General features: G+C 35.1%; 2 long non-coding RNA genes across 8 annotated transcripts in view; one reads left to right on the top strand and one right to left on the bottom strand.

The window, feature by feature from the left end:
• The window catches only part of LOC103790014 (uncharacterized), a 350,259-nt gene extending 331,561 nt beyond the window's left edge, over positions 1-18,698 (top strand). For 2 of the 7 annotated variants that reach the window (XR_004742150.3, XR_013525837.1), the window contains 2 exons: positions 1,641-15,679; positions 18,219-18,698. This is a non-coding gene — a long non-coding RNA (uncharacterized LOC103790014). Of the gene's footprint in view, positions 1-1,640 lie in introns of all 7 variants that reach the window. The other 5 variants (XR_004742148.3, XR_013525841.1, XR_004742151.3 and 2 more) reach the window with 5 other exon arrangements.
• The window catches only part of LOC128931509 (uncharacterized), a 156,421-nt gene that overhangs the window by 75,100 nt on the left and 58,270 nt on the right, over positions 1-23,051 (bottom strand). The gene's annotated exons all lie outside the window — the stretch shown is intronic.

The following is a 23,051-nucleotide window of genomic DNA, read 5'->3' as shown; positions in this document are numbered from 1 at the left end:
ATGCCTGGCTTATTTAATACAACATTCTCTAGGTTAATCTATGTTGCAAATGACAGTAATTCCTTCATTTTTCACAGCTGCCTGGTATTTCCTTGTATATATACATTATGTTTGTTTTCTTTATCCATTTACCTACTGATGAAAACTCAGGTTGCTTCCATATCTTGTCTATTGCGAATAAGACTGTGATGAACATGGAAGTGCAGCATATGTTTGGGATACTAATTTCATTTCCTTTGTGTATATAACCCTCGGAAATGAAACTGCTGGATCATATAGTAGCTATATTATTAGTTTGAGAAAACTTCATCCTGTTTTCCATACTGGCTGTACTAATTTATATTCCCACCAACAGTGTACAAGAGTTCCCTTTTCTCACATCCTAGCCATACATAAAAGATTATCTTTTGTCATTTTGGTAATAACCTTCCTAATGGGACATCTCATTGTGGTTTTAGATTTTATTTCCCTGATTAGTATATTGAATATATATTAATTGATAATCCTTACAAAACATATCCAACAAGATAGATCATATTATTTTCATTCTATTGATGAAGAGAATGAGGACTAAAGGGTTGCTTAAGCTCATGTGGGAAAGTTTGAATATAAACCTAGGTTTCCTTAACTCTAAATGTCATACTCTTAACCCTTAAAAGACACTCCCTATCTCCAAGGCTGTAAAACTTGTTTGCTCATTTCTCATGTATTCCAAATAAATACTGAAGGATGAAAACTGCTAAGTGTTCATTTGAGACTGGACATGCTCTGGATGGTGTAGATGTGGGAATTGCTTCTGAGATCAGCCTTCCACTGAAATGCTCTTCTGCTTAGTTCTTGATTTCATAGTTTAATATGAGAAGAATGTGGAGACAGTTAACTGAAGTGTTTGTTGGATATTAGAAACCTACACAATTAGATTCAGATGCTATGTTTTGCTAAGTTATCACTGTATTCTTCTCTCATACTTTCAAGGAATTATAAAAAAAGAAAATATTCCTACCATGATGATGTTTGCATATTATGTGAAATAAAAATAGAAGCACATGGAAGGATTTAACATTTAGAGTACAACTTGCAGATGACCTTTGTCTCACCATCTAGTTTATGCTGACTGGGGATTTAAATTGTTGCTCATTTCTCAAAGTTGATAATTTCAATACAGAAAATACAGGTTGAAGGTAGGTCTGTATTAAGTACTAAAACTATTGTTTAAAAATCACAAAAGGTAAATCAACATCTTGATGAGATGTGAAAAATTCTCTTGTGCTATCTGTGTGTGTACACATGTATGTATACATACAGTTATTCAGATCCCTCAAATTGTATTATTTTAACCAAATCTCTGATTTTTAAATAAAGAATATGGTAATGATGTAGGAGGCAGAAGCCCTGGGTTCCTGTCCTAAGTGTCTTGCTCTCTGATTCACAATTAAAATGTAAGAGTTTTTGTAGGAATCAAATTATACACACACAAAAACCTATCTACACTCATATACATACATTCATTTATTAAGTATTAAACCCATCTTGCTATGATTTTTAATACTAAACAATAAAAGTAATGACTAATATCATTTCCAGAGTATTGATTTAAATGACAGTATTACAGATTAATGTCTATTCCTCTCTATTTTCAGGTCTCAGCAGAAGAAAAAAGCATCCCTCCTACCTCATTTCTCCTTTTGGAGGCTAGCAGGAAATTAAAAAAGGAAAGGAGTTCCATGCAGTATTTCTGACAGCAAATTTCTCAGAATCCAGAGATACTTCTTTTCCCTGTAATAAGTTGCTGCAGATACAAAGGAGCACTTATGATTGATGACTGTCTCTGTTTGCAGGAGTGATAATTTTTGAACACACAGTTCTCGATTAAAATACAAATGCATTTTCAACTGCGTATTTCTTTATCTATGTTTTAGTCTTACTTGACAAAATGTGAAAAGAATCCAGTAAAGTTGGGTTCTAGCATACTGCAGAAGTGAAACTGAAGTAAGGAGATTTTTAAATGCGGAGGGAACATCCATTGCTATCTCTCGGTACCTGAGTTCTCATGTAGGAGTAGGTAAGTGGGCTGAACTTGAAGAAGCAAAAGTGTTTATGGTGTACAAGTGTTCTGTTTCTGAAATTGCTTTTTCAAATACAGAGAAATACTAAAATTAAAACCTTTTAAAAGTGATGTTTTATTTAGAAATTAAATTTAAAACATTTAAAAAATGATATTTTATTTAGAAAATTCAAAACTCTTGGTATGAATCTCTTAAGGATATTACCAAGAGGACCACCATTGCCTCCTACATTATGTAACATGCTGTGGCTGCTGAGATTTAAAAAAAAAACTTAGCACTTGACATGTCTGAAAGATAGACATGGCTTTCTCAAGAAAGCATCTAATATTCGCACTAATGCATGGGAAAACAGATGAAATAAAATATAAATTAATGTGAAGGGGTGATCAGAGACATGGAAGAAAACATATCATTTCCATCTGAATGATCAGACTGATCACTTGTACACGCAAGGCACTTAGATTTTAAAAATCCTCTTAAGAACATGCAGGCTATTATTCTCTCATTTGAAAGTGTAAAACTGAAACCCCGGTAAGTGCATTGACAAGGTCCCATTGCTGGTAAGTGTCAGAACTGAGTAAAAGTGGATGGAAATGACAATATACCAGACATTGTGTTAGACAGCCACGATCTCATTTAATTTTTACAATAACCTTGTAATATGTGTTACTCTCCATTAGGTGAGAAACTAAGGCTTGCAGAAATGAAATAACCTGCTCAGAGCACCAGTACATGACTGACGTACGAATCAAAGTTTGTTTGACCCTGTAAGATACAGTCGCCTATTGCAAGAGTCCACCTCCCAAATCTATCAACTCTTGGCTTAATGACTGTTCAAATACAGAACGTTAGGGGTATTCAAAACCAACTGAGATTTCCAAAACAATAAAAACAAGAGACAAACATGAAATTCTTTCCATTGAGCCAGAATTTCTAAAATTTCAGATTAAGAAATGGCTTCATGAGTAGGGACAACCAAGACAACAACTTATATATAATTTGGGTCTTTTGGACTCTGGAATAACAGCACTTAGGTTGTGGAATGCTTCTAAATGTCTTCTGATATTTTATAAGGACATTCGGCTTATTTGCCAATAGGTGCATTTCTTTGCGTATTCACTTTCACAAAAGGAATATTCTTTCCTGTTTCAAAACAATAGAGAAAAAAATAAACAAAGATACAAATTATCTTTCTATTTACCTTTTAATTCTGAAAGATAACTATTTGTTTAACTAATAAGTTCTGCCCTGATTAGAGGACATTAATGATCATTAATTATTAAAAATATGTTTGTATTCTCAGTGTTTCCATTTCACACCTCTCATCAAGAAACTAAGCTCAACTAACCCTGTCTTTTGTTAAGGCTTGCAATCAAATTTTTACTTCCTTAATAAATATTTCATTATACTTTGCTGAAAACTTATTCATATTCATGAAACCCTCCTTTTCTTATTGCATCTTATCTCATAGTCCCTTTCAATCATTCAAAAAATATTTGATTATTGCCTGCTATGAACAGTATCCAGCACTGGTCTGTAAGCAAGTGAACAGGACAGACGCCCTTCTTTCACAAAGGTAATACTCCAGATATCAGACATAGCAACAAGTAAAATTACCAAGATAAAGCCAGATGACAAATGTGATGACAAAAGTTCAACAGTCACGTATAATGCCTTGGGAGAAATAGCCATGCACAGTAACTTTTCAGTCAATAGACCACATACATGATGGTGGTCCCATATAATACAGTACTTCTATATCTTTTATATGTTTAGATACCATAAGATACACAAATACCACTATATTACAATTGCCTGTAGTATTCCTTACAGTAACGTGCTATGCAGGTTTGTAGCCCAGGAGCAGTAGGCCACATACCATAGAGCTTAGGTGTGTAGTAGGCTCTTTCATCTAGGTTTGTGTTAGTACACTTTATGATGTTCACACAATGACAAAAATCGTCTGACAGTACATTTCTTGTATCTGAGTCATAAAGCAATACATGACTTTGAAAAGAAGGCCAGAGTAGGTCTCTGAGGAAGCTGCTGTTGGGAAGAGACCAACATGGGCAGAAGCACCAGCCATGCAAAGGTAGAGAAATCATGAGAACTACCAAGCAAGAAAGATGTCAAATTTTCAAAGACAAAAAAGCCCAGAATAGCTGGGGCAAATATTAGATAAAGTCAGAGAGCAAGGCAGGGACTAGACTCCAAAAAGCAAGCAAGCCACGATAAATAGCATGGGTTTAAATGTTAGCGCTGTACAGAGAATGGAGTGGCAATCAATGAAGACACCGGGTTAAGGTAAACCAGGCTAGCAATGATGGTGTTTAGGCAAGCCCATCAGCAGTGTAGATGGTGAAAGAGTGCGATTGCTTCAGAATATATTTTGGAATCACAATGGACAAGACCCTAACAACTTGGTAGATGATATCACAGAGGAATCAAGATTGATGTGTCATTGGCTAGGGAGGGATGCTGGAGCCTGGCACCGCTTTCTATAATAGGAAATTTCTTTGACAATGTAAAATTCTTTGTGACTATTACACTGAAATTTCTTTTTAGTATAACAAGGTTGGGTTGTATAAAAGGTTTTCAATGACCATCATTGTCCCTGTTCATTCTCTTGAAGATTGTAACTGTAGCTAGCAATAGCCTTCACTCTTAATGTAGACTTACGTGGGAGGTCCTTGGAGTGCATTGTGAGAGATACTGTTAACACCTCATATGATATCACTATCTCTGTACAAGTATATAAAACTATTTCAAAATTTGCCTTGGTCCATAAATGGTGACTAATTGTTGAAAAATCCACAAATAAATAAGATATGCAATTAGTCACTTTAAGCATTGCTGTCATAGAAAGGGAGCCTAACTGTTTGGAAGCAGTATCTATACCCTTATAAATATTCTGTGAATCATGGACATTACAGCATTATAAAAGAATATTAAAAAGTACAAGACACATGTGTCGTGTAACTGAGATAGAAAATCTGTGGAAAAATCTTCAGTGCTTTGCAGCCACAATTCTAAGATGGACAACACTCTCGGGCTGCTATTCACATCAACTCTTTATGGTTCTTCAAGTCTACTTAATTGTAGCTTCCAGTGCCCTTGTTACTTGACTACTCTACTCAAAATTTCTCAAGGACCCTTGACGTTGTGCCTTTTAAACTCTGCTCTGTACATAGATCTGTTTGAAAAATCAGCCCAGTGTTTAAGATAAAATATTCAGGGTGAAACAGACAAAAGTCAGCAAATGAGCTGACCCCACAATAAAGCAGACTCAAGAAAAGCAAAATGTGTAGTTGAAAAAAGCTTACGCTCTTAAGAAAAAAAAAAAGGTAAAGTTTTATTTTGCATGTGTATTTTTAGGCCCAATGAGGTTTGCAAACCTTTTCTCTAACTATTGCTCTATCTGTTGCCCTGCTGTTATTTCAAATCTAGCACTCCAGCTTGGATAGAACAAGGTAAGAAAAGAAAGTCACATTTTACATGAATGACAGCAGGCAGAGAGAGAGCTTGTGCAGGAGAACTCCCATTTTTAAAACCATCAGTTCTCATGAGACTTATTCACTATCACAAAACAGTGCAGAAAAGACCTGCCCCTATAATCCAATCACCTCCCACTTCGTTCCTCCCATGGCATGTGGGAATTCAAGATGAGATTTGGGTGGGAATACAGCAAAACCATATCTAGGGGTTGGCGGGAAGTTTAATATGATAAATCATGTAAAAACACTTTGAAAGTATAAAATGCTCCAATGATTTTTAGTTGTATTAGTCATTAGAAATTGGCTCCACATTGTGATAGTATATAACTATGACCTTGTGTAGAAATTAGTAGGTAATATTTATTGAGTCCTTACTTTGGATCATGAGCATGAATCATCCCTTTTAATCCTCAGCATAATTTCATGGGTAGGTACTATTATTATCCACATTTGTCAGAACAAAATCAACCATGTCTTGAAACAGTTAAGGAACTTAATCGAGTTCACCTAACTAGTTAATTGCTGAGCTAGCATTTGGTTTCAGTTGTATTAAATTTCAAAGCAAAGATTTTTAATTCTGTGTGCTATTTCTAATTGTAGCTCCAACTATACTATGAAGGAACCCTAGAAATACAAAACTACGAAGTCCTTCCAACAGTTTTAAACTGTGATGACTCAAGTTAAACATGGCTTTTAATGCCCATGAGATAGACTTTAATGCCAACACTACACTTTGCTGAAAATGTAATCAATACGGCTACTTTCTCCATACAAATCGTGTGTCTTTACACAACTATTGAGTATATATATCAGCTTATCACAGAGTTGCCAGGTCCTAATTTGAAACAGAAGTAGCCACGTTTGTGAAAAACACCATCATTCCAACTTCATTCAGAAGAGGATTTTAAGTCGACCTGAAGTATGCAATACTTTAGTCTTAATTACTTTGCTGTTCCTATTTGTTAGTGTAGCTGGAAATATGGCATTTTTACTAATAGAAATCAGAATGCCATAATTTTCTACATAGTTCAGCTGTCTTCAAAGAGTAGACAGGTAATGTCTCCTTGGTGCTAAGCAACTAAATGACCTTTAAGAGGTAAATGGATGTTTTTCCTTCCCATCTTTAAGATAAAGTCCTTTTCAAATCATTTTTCATGTCTGAAGTTGACAAAATACCTGGGTGATAACTGGAATATACAGCAGACCTCACTGATATTTGTTCAGATGGAAGGAAATAGCATAGCACATATATAAACAATCTAATTTTCCAAAGTTTCTGTTTCCTCACTCTCAGGAGCAAAAGCTCCAATTCTATTTCTTTATGTGGGATGGTTTCAGTTGGCTTTCGCTCTGTTTAGAATGGCCAATGTATACAGGTTTGCATCTCCTCTCAAGGCCCAACTAAGCTCCAGGGCAAGGCAGCACTCTTTCAAGGGTCTCTAACCATAAGGAATTTCTTTCCACTAGCTAAATACACCTGTAGCATATGCATCAGTGCATGGTCCATTATGCCCCCAAAAGATTACTAATTATAGAATGCCATGACATAGAATTTTTACTGTTTAGAATATCCTAATAAATTGTATTTGGTTGTGCTGCTATAATTGTAATATCCCTCACCCCAATAACAAAAATTCTTGCTGTGTAAATTTAGAGTATCTGGAATAATTAATAAAAAAATAAATGGAGGCATAATTTGATTCAACCCTCAGTTTCCCAGATATACTAAGAAGGGCACTAGAAAAAGGTTTGCAGCTTTCTTTACCAGATGCTTTATATCCTATAGAAAAATTATGCATGGCAAATAATTTCAATATAGTAAAAAATTACAGAAGATAAACATTTTTTCTTTATATAAATTATTAAAAATTATTGGGGGTAGAGGATGGAAGGAAGGGCTATAAATGCAGATAGCATGTATAGCTTTTAATAAACATCTTTTATTGAGAACCTACTCTAAACAGAGTTTTAAATGTACTTTCTAATCTTTCCAAATTAACTAAATGGCAGTGTATTAGTTATCGATTGCTGAACAAATCACAACTTTGTTTTAAAACAACAATTTTAGTGTTTTTAAAATGATGATAATTTATTATTTCTTATGGTCTTGGTGCATTCAGAATTCAAAACAGCTAGACTGAGTGGTTCTGGTGTAGAGTCTTGTCAGGCGGTTGCAATAAGATGGTAGTCTGTAAGTCATTAAGAACTTGACTTAGACTTCCACACAATAATAGTAGGATACTTTAACACCCCATTGTCAATATTAGACAGATCATCGAGACAGAAAATTAACAAGGATATCCAGGACTTGAACTCAGACCTAGACCAAGCAAACCTAATAGACATTTACAGAACTCTCCACCCCAAATCCACAGAATAAACATTCTTCCCAGCACCACATCACACCTACTCTAAAACTGACCACATAATTGGAAGTAAATCACTCCTTAGCAAATGCAAAAGAACGAAAATCATAACAAACAGTCTCTCAGACCACAGTGCAATCAAGTTAGAACTCAGAATTCAGAAACTAACTCAGAACCACACAGCTTCATGGAAACTGAACAACTGGCTCTTGAATGTTGACTGGATAAACAATGAAATGAAGGCAGAAATAAAGATGTTCTTAGAAACCAATGAGAACGAAGACACAATGTACCAGAATCTCTGGGACACATTTAAAGCAGTCTCTACAGGAAAATATATAGCAATAAATGCTAACATGAGAAGCAAGGAGAGATCTAAAATCAACACCCTATCATCAAAATTGAAAGAGCTAGAGGAGTAAGATCAAAAAAACTCAAAACCTAGCAGAAGATAAGAAATAACGAAGATCAGAGCAGAACTAAAGGAGATAGAGACACAGAAAACCCTTCAAAAAAATCAATAAATCCAGGAGCTGGTTTTTTGAAAAGATCAACAAAATAGACCACTAGCCAGATTAATAAAAAAGAAAAGAGAATAATCAAATAGATGACATAAAAAATGATAAAGGGGATATCACCACAGATTCTACAGAAATTCAAACCATCATCAGAGATTATTACAAACAACTCTATGCACATAAAGTAGTAAACCTGGAAGAAATGAATAAATTCCTGGACACTTGCGTCCTTCCAAACCTAAACCAGGAAGAAGTCAAAACCCTGAATAGACCAATAACAAGGTCTGAAGTTGAGGCAGCAATTAAGAGCCTACCATGAAAAAAAAAAAAAAAAAAAAGCCCAGGTCCAGATGGGCTCACAGCCGAATTCTACCAGACTTATAAAGAGGAGCTGGTACCATTCCTTCTAAAACTATTCTGATCAATCCAAAAAGAGGAAAACCTTCCCAAATCATTTTATGAGACCAAAATCATCCTGATACCAAAACCTGGCAGAGACTCAGCAAACAAACAAACAAACAAACAAACAAACTTCTAGCCAATATCCATGATGAACATAGATGCAAAAATCTTCAATAAAATAATCAACTGATTGCAACAGCACATCAAAAAGCTTATCCAACATGATCAAGTAGGCTTCATCCTGGGGATGCAAGGCTGGTTCAACATATGCAAGTTTATAAACATAATTCACCACATAAACAGAACCAAAGACAAAAACCACATGATTATCTCAACTGATGCAGAGAAGGCCTTTGACAAAATTCAACAGCCCTTTATGCTAAAAACCCTCAATAAACTAGGTATTGATGGAATGTATCTCAAAATAATAGAAGCTATTTACAACAAACCAACAGCCAATATCATACAGAATGGGCAAAATCTGGAAGCATCTCCTTTCAAATCTGGCACTAGACAAGGATGCCCTCTCTCACCACTCCTATTCAATATAGTACTGGAAGTTCTAGCCAGAGCAATCAGGAAAGAAAAAGAAATAAAGGGTATTCAAAAAGGAAAGGAGGAAGTCAAATTCTCTCTATTTGCAGATAACATGATTGTATATCTAGAAGACCCCATTGTCTCTGCCCAAAATCTCCTGAAACTGATAAGCAATTTCAGCAAAGTCTCAGGATACAAAATCAATGTGCAAAAATTACGAGCATTCCCATATACCAATAGCAGACTTAAAGAGAGCCAAATCAAGAATAAACTGCCATTCACAATTGCTACCAAGAGAATAAAATACCTAGGAATACAACTAACAAGGAAAGTAAAGGACCTCTTCAAGGAGAACTACAAACCACTGTTCAATGAAATAAGAGAGGACAAAAACAGATGGAGAAACATTCCATGTTCATGATTAGGAAGAATCAAGATCGTGAAAATGGCCATACTGCCCAAAGCAATTTAGATTCAACACTATCCCCATCAAGCTACCAATGACCTTCTTTACAGAACTGGAAAAAAAAAAAAATCTTAAACTTCATATGGAACCAAAAGAGAGCCCGCATAGACAAGTCAATTCTAAGCAAAAAGAACAAAGCAGGAGGCATCACACTACCGGAATTCAAATTATACTACAAGGCTACAGTAATCAAAACAGCATGGTACTGGTACCAAAACAGAGATATAGACCAATGGAAGAGAACAGAGCACTCAGAGACAGCACCACACATCTGCAACCATCTGATCTTTGACAAACCTGACAAAAACAAGCCATGGGGAAAGGATTCCCTGTTTAATAAATGGTGTTGGGAAAACTGGATAGCCATGTGCAGAAAGCAGAAACTGGACCCCTTCTGACACCTTACACTAAAATTAATTCCAGATGGATTAAAGACTTAAACATAAGACCTAACACCATAAAAATCCTAGAAGAAAATCTAGGCAAAACCATTCAGGACATAGGTGTAGGCAAGAACTTCATGACCAAAACACCAAAAGCATTGGCAACAAAGCCAAAATAGACAAATGGGACCTAATCAAACTCCACGGCTTCTGCACAGCAAAAGAAGCAGTCATTAGAGTGAATCGTCAACCAACAGAATGGGAAAAAATTTTTGCAAGTCTATCCATCTGACAAAGGGCTGATATCCAGAATCTACAAAGAACTAAAACAGATTTACAAGAAAAAAACAAACAAGCCCATTCAAAAGTGGGTGAAGGAAATGAACAGACACTTTACAAAGAAGACATACCTGAGGCCATCAAACATATGAAAAAATGCTCATAATCACTGGTCATTAGAGAAATGCAAATCAAAACTACATTGACATACCATCTCACACCAGTTAGAATGGCGATCATTAACAAATCTGGAGACAACAGATGATGGAGAGGATGTGGAGAAAGAGGAACACTTTTACACTGTTGGTGGGAGTGTAAATTAGTTCAACCATTGTGGAAGACAGTGTGGCAATTCCTCAAGGACCTAGAAATAGAAATTCCATTTGACCCAGCAATCCCATTACTGGGTATATAGCCAAAGGATTATAAATCGTACTACTATAAGGACACATGCACACAAATGTTCATTGCAGCACTGTTTATAATAGCAAAGATCTGGAACCAACCCAAATGCCCATCGATGATAGACTGAACAGAGAAAATATGGCACATATACACCATGGAATATTATGCAGCCATCAAAAACAATGAGTTCATGTCCTTTGTAGGGACACAGATGAACCTGGAAACCATTATTCTCAGCAAACTGACACAAGAACAGAAAATCAAACACCGCATGTTCTCACTCAAAGTTGGGTGTTGAACAGTGAGAACACATGGAGACAGGGAGGGGAACATCACACACTGGGGTCCGTTGGGGGGAAATAGGGGAGGGACAGCCGGGGGTGGGGAGTTGGGGAGAGATAGCATGGGGAGAAATGCCAGATATAGGTGATACAGAGGAAGGCAGCAAATCATACTGCCATGTAAGTACCTATGCAACAATCTTGCATGTTCTTCACATGTACCCCAAAACCTAAAATACAATTAAAAAAAAAGATTGTAGTCTGGAGATTTTTGCATTCTCAAGCCTGGTGCTTTGGGAAGATGCAAGCAGTTCCTGGTGGTCTCTCCACATGGTTTCTCTTTCATGCTAGACTCAGGAAACTAGACTTGTATAGTGCCTCAGGGAGTCAAACATTCACATCCCCAAGAGAGCATGACCTAACCTTGAAACCATGTCGTATTACCTAAAGTGTAAAGGCTGTCAGAAACTCTTGTCTAGATTCCAGAGGTGGGTAAATAATGACCTCTGTTTCAGAGGCACAATTTTGGAAAAGCATGTGGGGACCAGAAATATTGTTGTGGATCTTTTTGAAAAATACCATCTGTCACAGGTAGCTATCACCAATGTAAAGATAAGCAAACCTAGGCTCAGTGAGCTTGAGACGCAAAATCATGTGGTCATGTTTGGTTCGAGGTCTCGGACGGGCAGTGCCATACTTCCTTAACTCTGTCAGTAGCGCTCTCTCCTGTACTTCCTGCATCACCGAAATCCCTTTCTCATGGGAATCACAACAGCAATATGCAAACTCTCCACTATCCCTAACCTCACAAAAAGACACCTTTGGATATCCAGATGACTTTACTTCTACCCTCTCTGGCTTTTATCTGGGTCACATCCTTATCTCATCACCTTCCTGCTGGCTAGACTGATGAGGAGCAGAGAGTCATGTTGCTTTCTGAAAATTTTAAACTTCTTTGTTTGCACCCTCAAATTTACATTGACAGCATGCACCACAGGCTCATGTAGAAAGATTATCTGATGTGTCATGACTTCATAAAGAACGCAAATGCTACTCGATGAACTGAAGTCAAAAGAGGAAATAGAAGGGAAAATGAGTCTAATAAGAAACAGAGCTTTTAAGAGATGACGTATTCTACCTGACACAATTGTTTTATTTTAATCTGATGTTATAAAGCTGCTACTTTCTGAAAATATATCTTTTTATAGTAAATATTCTTGTGAAATCTGCCAACCTACTTTTGTTTTATTTCAAAAGCTTTTGTACCTCTCCAGACTAAACAAAATACTTCAAAGATGATGTGGACATTTAAAGATAGAGAATAAAAATCAAGAATTCATTAGAATGAATAGTGAATTCAAGTAACTTTCAAACGTTATTCTAATTTATGAGTTGGTGCTACATAGATGTCCCAACAAGAATATTTGTTGCTGATGTCTACCAAAAAGTGAATTTAATGATAAGGGTTTTTCCTCATATTGAGCTGAGTATTTCCTAATGAGTTAGAGAAGTATATTCTGTTCTTCTTTGGAAGCTCCATCACAGTGGAAGATACGTATGAACTACAAAAATGTCTCATTAATTTTTAGTTATTCGTTTCTCATTCTATGACCTGGAGTCATAAAAATTTCTGAAAACCACAGGTTATTTGTTGAATGTTCCAAGTGCAGAATTAAATAACTCATTGTTGGGAAAGCAGAATAATATGGAAGACATAGCCCACACTTGAGTTTACCACTGAACTGAGCCAACAGATAAAACTTCACCAATTTCCCATCACTAAACCTGAGGGTTAAACGCAGCTGCACACATCCTCACACTCTAACTCTTGCTGCGAGAGAGGACTTGTCAGACTTCCTAAAGTCAATCCTTTTACCCCTCTTCTGAGAGCTGCAGTGGAGATCCAGAACATACATTAAAATATATGTATCAAAGGTGTTCTATAAATTCACAACATTTCAATGTGTTATCCCTTAGATAACCAACACTCATTCTATTTCTCAATGCATCTTACTGTTTTGAATATTAAGTCTGATGCAATGTACTAGTTTAAATGGAGACTGTCTCTGCCTTTATTTACTAGATCTGGTTGATATTGTTATCTGGAGTCTAAGAACTCTCTTCCCATATCAGGTGAGCTGCATAAATAAAATGGCATTTAGTCTGTATAGAGTGTATACTATGTGTGCAATTCTGTCTAAATACTTTCCTATTATGCCACATAAACTTGCTGATAACCCTACAGAGTAGGTCCTGTTATTTCTATTCTACCAATGTAAAGATTGAGGCACAGAAATGTTAATTTTCAGAGCATGAAGCTTATGGCAGTATTTGAAACCAGCTATTTCAAAGCTCATCTTCCTAATTATTACTGCAAACTGCATGCTAATGAAGATGCAAAAAAAGTCAAGATGGAAAAAGAAAACCCAATAATTATTGATTACCAATATATCTAAGAGGTGAATGCACTGAAGAATTTGTGTTGTAAGTTCCCTAAGCTTTTTTGTTATGTATTCTATTATACCCAATTCATAGTTTGCCAGGTGTTATGGATATTTCACCTTTACTTTAAAAGTAAAATTTAAATAAACTTATGTGGTAATGTGGCACTGAATAATCTAATTGAATATCATTTTATGTATATTTTATCTCATGAGTATGTGCTGACTGATCAGGTACCCATTGAACCATCTTAGTTAAAAAAACAGTAGTATTGCCCAACATTACTAGACATTCATCAAGTTCAGTTTTTAAATGAATCTATTACAAGTATAGTTGCTGCCTTTGTGTTACAAGTTGAAAAAGAGAAGCATGATTATAATTCTTTAAGTATTTAAAAAAATTCAAAATTGCCCAATGGAGTATAATAGTTTTATTTTGTGAAAAAAAATGTTCTCAAGGCCATAAGTCAACCTTATTAAAAAAGTAGCACAGATTTTTTTGCATGAAAATATGGTGGCACATACAGAAAATTATCATAGTTTAATCTCATTTGTAACGAAAAACTTCAAACTTCTTGTACACTACAGACAAAAAAAAAAAAAAATCAGTATTCAAGGCTTCCCTTTGGAGAATTTGGTTTATTATGAGTCCTATAAAGTATCTTATTCTAATATACCTGTGAATTAATGTTTGTACAAATATTCAACTCAGCTGTACTGGAAGAACTTTATCAGGTGGAAAAAACAATTCAGCCCCATTCAGACTTGTATTAAATTAGTCCATTTTCATACTGCTATAAAGAACTATCTGAAACTGGGTAATTTATAAAGAAAAGAGGTTTAATTGACTCACAGTTCATCATGGGTGGGGGGGGGTGCTCAGGAAACTTACTATCATGACAGAAGGCAAATGGGAAGCAAGGCATCTTCACAAGGAAGCAGGAAGGAAAGTGTCAAGCAAAGGGGGAAGAACTCCTTATAAAACCATCAGATCTTGGGAGAACTCATTTGTATCATGAGAACAGCAAGGAGAAACCTCCCTGTGATGCAATTACCTTCACCTGGTCTCTCCATTGATATGTGGAGATTATGGGGATTACAATTCAAGATGAGATTTGGGTGGGGACACAAAGCCTAACCTTATCAATTGGTTTTAGAGAAGATAATATCACAAGTAATTTAATCTTTTATATTTTGTTCTTATGTCATGAGGAAACATTACCTTCTAAAATTGAGTATTACAGTAATGAGGAGAATGAACGTATCAAAGATTTGAGACTAAGGATGGACATCTGAGTTTGAATGGTGACCTGGTTACCTCTATTCTTTAAGTTTGTCACTCTAGGTATACCAAGGAAACTGTATGTAAGAGAAAGCAAGACTGAGAAAGCAAGTCAAAAAGAACAATTAAGTGTCTTTCCCAATAACCCAAGAAAGAATAACAGTTTCAGGAGGAAGTATAAATACAAAACAATAGAAAGCATGAATCAATATTTTATGGGAATTATACAAAGGGGAAATTTTTCTAGTACCACATTCATTTTTCTTCTGAAAGTAGCTCAAATTACTCATGAGAAGCCACTCCTTCCCCTGTCGAAGTGGACAAGGTTCAGTTTGGCTTTGAAGGTCAGCATGTAACTCATACCTGAGATATCATGAATTAAACTAGAATGGACTAGTGCCAATACTCAGTCCCCAAAATGTTTTTTCTTATTCCTGGCCTGAAAGCTGAAAGCTGGTAGAATAGAATGTGGAGCTGCTGGAGGCCAGAATATAGAAAATGTCTGCCAAATTATCATATAAAGAGCTAAATTAATATTGTCTTATTAGCTCCTGGATCTAACCCTTTCTGAAGCCAGTAAGCTAATTGAATTCCTTTATTTTCTTAAGGTAATTTGAACTGGGCTTTTGTCACTTGCAGTAGGAAGAATCCTGAATATTCCCTGAGGCTTGTAGAATTGCAGAATATGAGCTCAAAGTTGTTTATATAGACCAGTATGAAAAATATCATAAAATGCAGGACAAAGATCTATAGATTTTGGTAAGTCTTTGGGCTTTCACTTTTGATATATTGCAATGCATATTTTTTTCTTTCAAATTCTGCTTAAAGGTTCAAAATCTTATTTGAAGTTTCTTTAAATTTTTTTTATAAGAACCACCTGTATCCTTGATATTTGAGGTACTGCTTAGCATATGTTTCAATTACAAACTTTTTGGTTAAGTAACTTTGGAGTCTTCATAAAGTTATAAAGACTAATTTTTTTAAACGGTTTACATTTAAATAAAATTTTAAATTATAAAGACATTTACACAAAAATATGAAATTGATGACAACTGAAATTCTTACTGGAGTTTTTAAAGCTCATTAAATAAAATGCACAATAGAAATATGAAATATTAATCACTAATGCCATTTAGTATTTGTAACAAGGTACTCTAGTCATCACAATTATTTGAAATGTGACACAACCACATGAAATGTTCCTTTTGTGTTTCACTAGGAGTCAGGAGACCACTTAAAAATGCTTCATGTAATCTTGGTGTTTTAATATAAAGAAAAATGACTAGGTGCTATGGTTACAATTTATGAAAGTGTTAATATGTTCCAACAATGAAGATTTTTCTTATAATTGTTTAGCTATATAATTCAACAGTTTGTGGATATAAAAAATTATTTTAACTGAATACCGATTCAAAAAATTATTTATGATTTATCCAGGGTACAAAATCCTCAATGCCATTTAGTCAGTATTTCCTATTAAGTATTTTTATTAAAGAATAAAGGCAACATAAGATAATCAGAATCCAAATATAGAGAAAAAATATTTTCAGTGATTTTTTTATTGATCATTTCTACTCCAACAATTCTGATAAGTTTTCCCATATATCAATAAACTACATAGAATCTGGTGCTTGTGCTATTTTTCTGTGGGTGGTTGATCTTATTCCTATTAAGAGAATTTTATGTCTTAAGAAAACTAGACAATTGATTTACCTTTTCACAAGTTTTCCAATGCAAAGGTTTTTAAAAATAATTTCATGTAAATAATCTTTACCTTTTATGAGTTCTACGTACTATTTCATATGTACAGAAGGTTTTCTTGTTCTAAAATCATTAAAACATTTTTTCCAGAATTTTTTCTAGCCTGGTTCCATTTTATACACTTGCATCTCTGCTCCATCTGGATTCGTACGTGTGTATTTGCTTGATGTTTGTGTTTGTAAGATACAAGGTTTCAATTCAAATTTATTCTGTTCTAATTTGCTATGCAGCTTTTTCTGGTGTCATTTGTTGAATAGTTTATCTTCTCTCAGTCATTTCAAATGCTATCTCTTCTATCCCATATGTATACACACACCCAAATACATGCTCCAAGAGCAGAGAGATTTGTCTGTTTTGTTTATGCTCCACACACTAGCATCTAGAATAGAAAGTGCCTGGCACATAGAAAGAACTTAATATTTGTTGAATGAACATATGCTACTTCACTAGGCACAATATAACCTCATATATTCAATTTCCTTAAACTTCCTCCTGTGCCCCAAAATATTACCAAATATAGAGTCAGGTAAAAACCATAAAAAGGCAACTGAGTTAATTTACTTCTGGACCTCCAAATAATTGTTCTTAAGCCTACTGTGGAATTTTCTCCATTTCTTCTGCTGACATATTCTCATTTTTGCATAACTAAAAACTCAGAAGTTTATGGACAGTCTTTTGGAGAATTTTTTGATCTTTTGAATCCAAAACACAAAATGAGATGATATTTATGTCTGTTGTGAGAGGCCTGCCCTTGGAGGAACAGGATTGTGTGCAGCTCCCAGTGCAGTAGCTGTAACACAACCCCTTTCATTCATGAATTAGCATTTTGAAAGTGACTTTCATACATCTATACCTCGAGCCCTCTCCAATTTATTAAAAATAAAATCACTTACAAGCTTTGATACATCATTAGAACCAAATTGCACAAAACATATCTGACAACACAGTAAGATCATTGTGAATAGCCATACAATTGATTAGCCACTCTTTAATAGTGAGCCTAGCATCTCCACAGCTCCTAGGAGAGGAGCCGGAAGCTAAGAGGAGTAGCTGTGCATTCTGATTAAGTATTTATTGACATCTCATTTAATTCCCACAACAACCCCCACAGGCCAAGAAAGATTAAATTCCCAAAGGTCATTCATCTTGAAAGGGGTAGAGTCAAGAATTGTAGGTTTGTCTGATTGGCAAGACGAAGCTTTTACCTGCTGGGCTACCCTGATAAGAGTTTTCATGTATTGGTGATATTTCTGGAGGTTCCATCCTTTTTCAACTGATAACATTGTTCTCTCATTGAGGTAATAAGCAAAGCTCTGATAAAGAGAGTGGCTGGAGCTGGGACATATTTCTGAAGTTGATAGAGTGCATTACTAAGGAGGTATTTCAAATAATTATTTTGTGATTGAACCTTGAATGTAGAAAATGTTCAGTCTTCTAGACACTGATTTTTCTTTTGTATTTCTTTGAAGAGTACAAAGAGTTGGGTGAATGCAGAAAACTCATTTTAATTCTTGAACATGTCTTGTCATTCTGTCAGAGAGGTTCCAAATGCAGGACCCTTTTCTTGCACCGAGCGTGGCAGTGCTCCTTGGAGCCACAGCACATGAGAATTGTGAAATTACAGGTTCAACTGGCTTTGAGAAGATAATGCACAAAGGATTAAGAAGCAATGGTAAAGCAAGGATGCTGGAATAAATACGGCCAAACAGCAATGTTTTAAAAACTACGTATCTATCAATTTTTGAGTGTAGGTGTTTTAAAACATTTAATCAAATTAAGCATAACTGTAAAAATGTGTAGAAATGGAAAGAAATTCAGTGTTTAGTTTCATTAGATATAAGGTCTTTATTAATGGTACTATACATATCTAACTGCATGGATTTTTAAAAATCAAAGTCTTATAATGAACAGAATGTATTTATTTGGCATCCATACAGCTGTGAATAGCTGTAACATGTTTAATGTTTGTTCTATACAATTCCCTTACATATCACAATAAAAAGACCTTTTTGAAAAATCCACTGTAAATGACCCTTTATGATTACATTACTGAAACACCCTTTTCAAACATTTTGTAGTGTGCACATTATCTTTGGATATATCTATTCAAAGTTAAGAATGCTTTTTCCATTATTTCATTCTGTTTCTATGAAAACATTTCATCACCAAGCAGCATATTCACATTCATCCATAATTACTTGTACACTATCTAATTTGTATCCTGTGAAGGCTTATGGGAGAATAATTGCTGTACTATGTTCAGAGAAGGGTTTAGCCAGTGCTAGTTTATAAAATTCATTCTCCCACTCACAAATGACCCTGAAATTCTTATTAGCTTTAAAATGTCTAATTATATCACTGCCTTTCTGTACAGATCATTTTGAGTGAAAATGATTCACTTCTTTAATCCAGCCTCTCATAGTGATTCCATTTTCATACCCGCCCTCACTTCATTCCTCACCTAACCTCTTTCTTGCTGTTGCTGTGATATCCCTGGTAACTTGAAGAAAGCAGTCAGGCCAGCCATTCAGAGCTTCATGAACAAAATGAACTTCACTCTCTCTTCTATTTTAGTTTCACTGAATTACGTTTATTGTGTTGGAGGAATATTATTCAGGCTAAGGAATACAGGCACAATAAACCTTTCTTCTTTGGTGTGAAGCGTCATTTAGATGTTTAATCACCTGAAAAGCCATTTACTGCTTTAGATATACCTTCCCAATGAGCATAATCTTTTAATTATTAATTGAATTCATAATTTTGTACTTAAACATGACTTTGTATTTGACTGCACCAAATATTATGGAGTATCCATTTCTTAATCTCAAGTAATTATGCATAAATTTATGTTATTTCTTTCAATAATTATGGAAACATCATAGCTGGACTAGTGTTCTCAATGAGTAATCAGTAATTTCTTAATACCGATTGGCAAATTTCTTAGAATTTGTGATCTAAAACTGTGTTTTCAAATTCATATAAAAATACATCTTGCTTTATACACTGTTCACTGTCAGACTGTCTGCAGGATCAAATAAAGAATGCATACTTTGCTGGCGAATTTGCAGAAAATTAGATAAATAAGGAAAACAAGTCAAAATGGATCCACCCAAACTTCACATTAATTGCCAGCAAAGGGGAGGTTAAAACACATTAGGGTGAGAGCCACCATGAACATGTCCACATCCTCTTTCCTCCACTGTGCTAGTTGCCATAGACTTCCTAGAACTAAATTTGAGTTTACGGAACATAAGCACCATTCCATGTTATTACATCTCCTTGGACCAAGTGGAGAGGAAGAGAATAAAAGGAAATCTCTATGCTCAGGAATTTTGACAGGTTCTTTTCCCAGAAGAGAAACATGAACCAGTATCTATCATTTCCCACCAATTAACCCCTCACACAACCTCTGGGGAGGAACAAGTAGTTAGTTTGGAAGCCGGGATTGGTTAAGGAACATCATTTCAATGAAACAAAAAAAAGATTTTAAGCAGAATATTTCCCTTTAACAAAGACTTGTTTCAGAAAGACTTCAGTAAATTAATGTAGGGCAATTGCATTACATAAGAAATGTAGAGTGTAAAATCTTTTGTATATATGGATGTTTACAATAGATTGTATTTTGGGAAATGTAATAAATTCTCTCAACATCTGGCCTTCTGTGACATGAGGTGGTTTTTACCCATAGTTGAGCCATTGCTTCTGGCTTTTTTCCAGACTGTTGTTCCTATGATCGCAGCATAAAAAAATGCCCAATGCTGTATATGTAAATATGGGCATTTGGGTTTTAATGATTTACAACTTGAATACATTTTTTTTATCAGTATACATAATATAGATTTTTCTTTCTATTTTGAAGCACATGAATCAATTATGATGGGTTTGAAAATGAAATCTTATACATTTCAAACATACTTATTAGGCTTATACAATTCAAGGGAAAAAAGCATGTAGACACTTTTGTTTTTAAGAATTTCCCTTTAATTTCTATGAAGTAAACAATGCAAAAGAAATAAATATGGCCAAGTTAAAAAAAACTTTCAGAAAACTTCCGAAGTGAATTTATCTGTATCGTTAGACTTCCTTCAATTAAGTATTTTATTCCTAAGGTTAGAATTCATCAAGTCAGCTTCTTCCTTTGCTATTTCTCCAAGTAATAACACATAGGCTCTTGCTTAATGAAATTCTTCTTTGTTATATGTATGTATGAACATGCTGATGGCATGGAATAATGAGTACTAGCTAACAGGTCTTCCAAATTCATTCAGTCCCAAGTGTAGTTTATCTTTTAGAATAAATTGAAACTTACAGAACATTTTTGCTGCTGTATCTTCCACATGGTTAACAACCATCATTGACTAAAAAGAGTTTAACAAGGAGTCAGTGGTCAAATGAATCTGTTTCTTATGGCAATGGTTTGCCTGGAAGCATGCTAGTGTCTGTAGCATATTTGTAAATATAGAAGGCATAATTCCTTCTTTTAAAAAAAATCTCAAAACCAATGTGAATAGAATTGAAAGATCCAGATTGTAGAAATTTGTACACACACAGTGTGGTGTAGATTATGTGCATGAAAAGTATTTAGAGAAGGATGTGCATGTGTTCTAGATATGGCATATTTGTGTCCAAAATAGATCATTTTAAATGCTTATAAAAGGGTGCTATTGTAAGGAAACATTTAATTCCAAAGCAGAGAATAAAGTGCAGCAATGCTTCTGTAAGGCTAGTAGAAATCTATATCTTCTCTGTCTCATAGAGTCCCATTATCTTCTAGGTCTCACAGAGTTGCTTTATCTTGTCTGTCACATGGAGTCATATGTCTAGACTCTTTACTATTCTATTTTCTTTTTCCCTCTCCCACCTCTTTGCAGTTAGATTTTCACTAATGATCCCCAGAACTGTAGCTTGTACATGGCACTGGATGACCATGACTCTCACTTTTGCTGTGTTAGCAAGACTATTTATAGTTGAGGATACACTGTTACAGAAAGACTTGTTTTTTTTTCAGTAACCTAATTCCATATTTTTAGAAGAGATTATCTCTTTGAGATCTTTTAAGTGTGATCACAGATCCACACCAAATAGCTTGTCAGCCTGGTTGAGGTCGTTTGATACCTACGCTGTTTGTTTAAGCAGATTTGGACAAATTTTCTTTGAGAACATGGTAGGTTAGAAGGTGAGTCAATGTGTCTACTACAGCACTTGTCTTAGGTCTGGCATCTTTTTTCTACTCACTTAATCCTCTCAAACTGATTCAGCTGACTTGTCTGGCCAGTTTCCTTGTCTCCTGTGGCCACCATCTCATACTGAGTACAGGGGAAATACTTATGAATGACATTTATATGGTACCTATAATATTTAAAATTGTTCCCCATCCAACTTACTATGTGCTATTTGAGGCTTTCAAATTACTTCAAATGGATTACTTCTAACAACCAAACCTGCCAATAATCAATGACCAACACATTAAATTTAGGTGTAGAGAAAGACGAGAGTGATTTTCCTTAATCATCTAGAGGATTCCTTCATGCTTCTCCAAGAACATTATCTGTATCTGGTGCCTTTTTATATAATACAGGGACCTCCAGAAATCCTCTTCATTTATCCTTCTCCTCTCCTTTCATCTGTATTTTCACAAAACTCAAAGTCAAAGAATTTGCCTGGTACTTTTTACTACCATCAAATTAGAAAATTTTGCTCAGGAAATGTGAGCAAAGATCTATGACTCTTACTTATCCACTGTAATATGCTAATCTGAAAGAGGTTTTCTTCGGTGATGTTCTGTTATACAGATAGGTGTTAGCTACATGGTATGTATAGCAATGGCTTTCCCTCAAATGGCAGGTGCACAGGGCAATGGTGCCTACTCTCTTCTAAAGGCTTGGGGGCTAGGGGTATTAAAGTAGGATTCAGAGCAGTTAGTTACTAGCAAATATCTCAAATTTTTATCAGATTCTGAAACCTGGGTGCAGCCTTTCTCACCATTTTCAGACACTGAAAATCTTATTTTAAAAGGAAACAAATTAAAAATGCATACTCAGTTTTATTTGCTCCACTGTCTTCTTTTAACTTTTGGCAGGTTGGCAAAGATGTGCCCTATATCTCCCATTTGGAAAAGGAATCCATAAAGTGGTTGAAAGAAAAAGATATAAAACTAATCATCATAGCAGAGGGAAGACTGAAGATGTAGAAGCTAAACAAACAGCTAGATCTCACCCCCAGTGAAACAATAATAGCGCAATAGTTAATTTAGTGCAAGCATTCACAAAAATTGCTATTAGGGTTATTTTATTTCCCTATCCATGCATACATGGAAATGCACTCATAATCATGAGAAAATAAGTATTTTGAAACACACATTGAGTTTCCT

This window comes from Callithrix jacchus, chromosome 1 (assembly GCF_049354715.1).
Source record: "Callithrix jacchus isolate 240 chromosome 1, calJac240_pri, whole genome shotgun sequence".
Classification (NCBI taxonomy): domain Eukaryota; kingdom Metazoa; phylum Chordata; class Mammalia; order Primates; family Cebidae; genus Callithrix; species Callithrix jacchus.
This window is presented reverse-complemented; position numbering and strand designations above follow the sequence as displayed.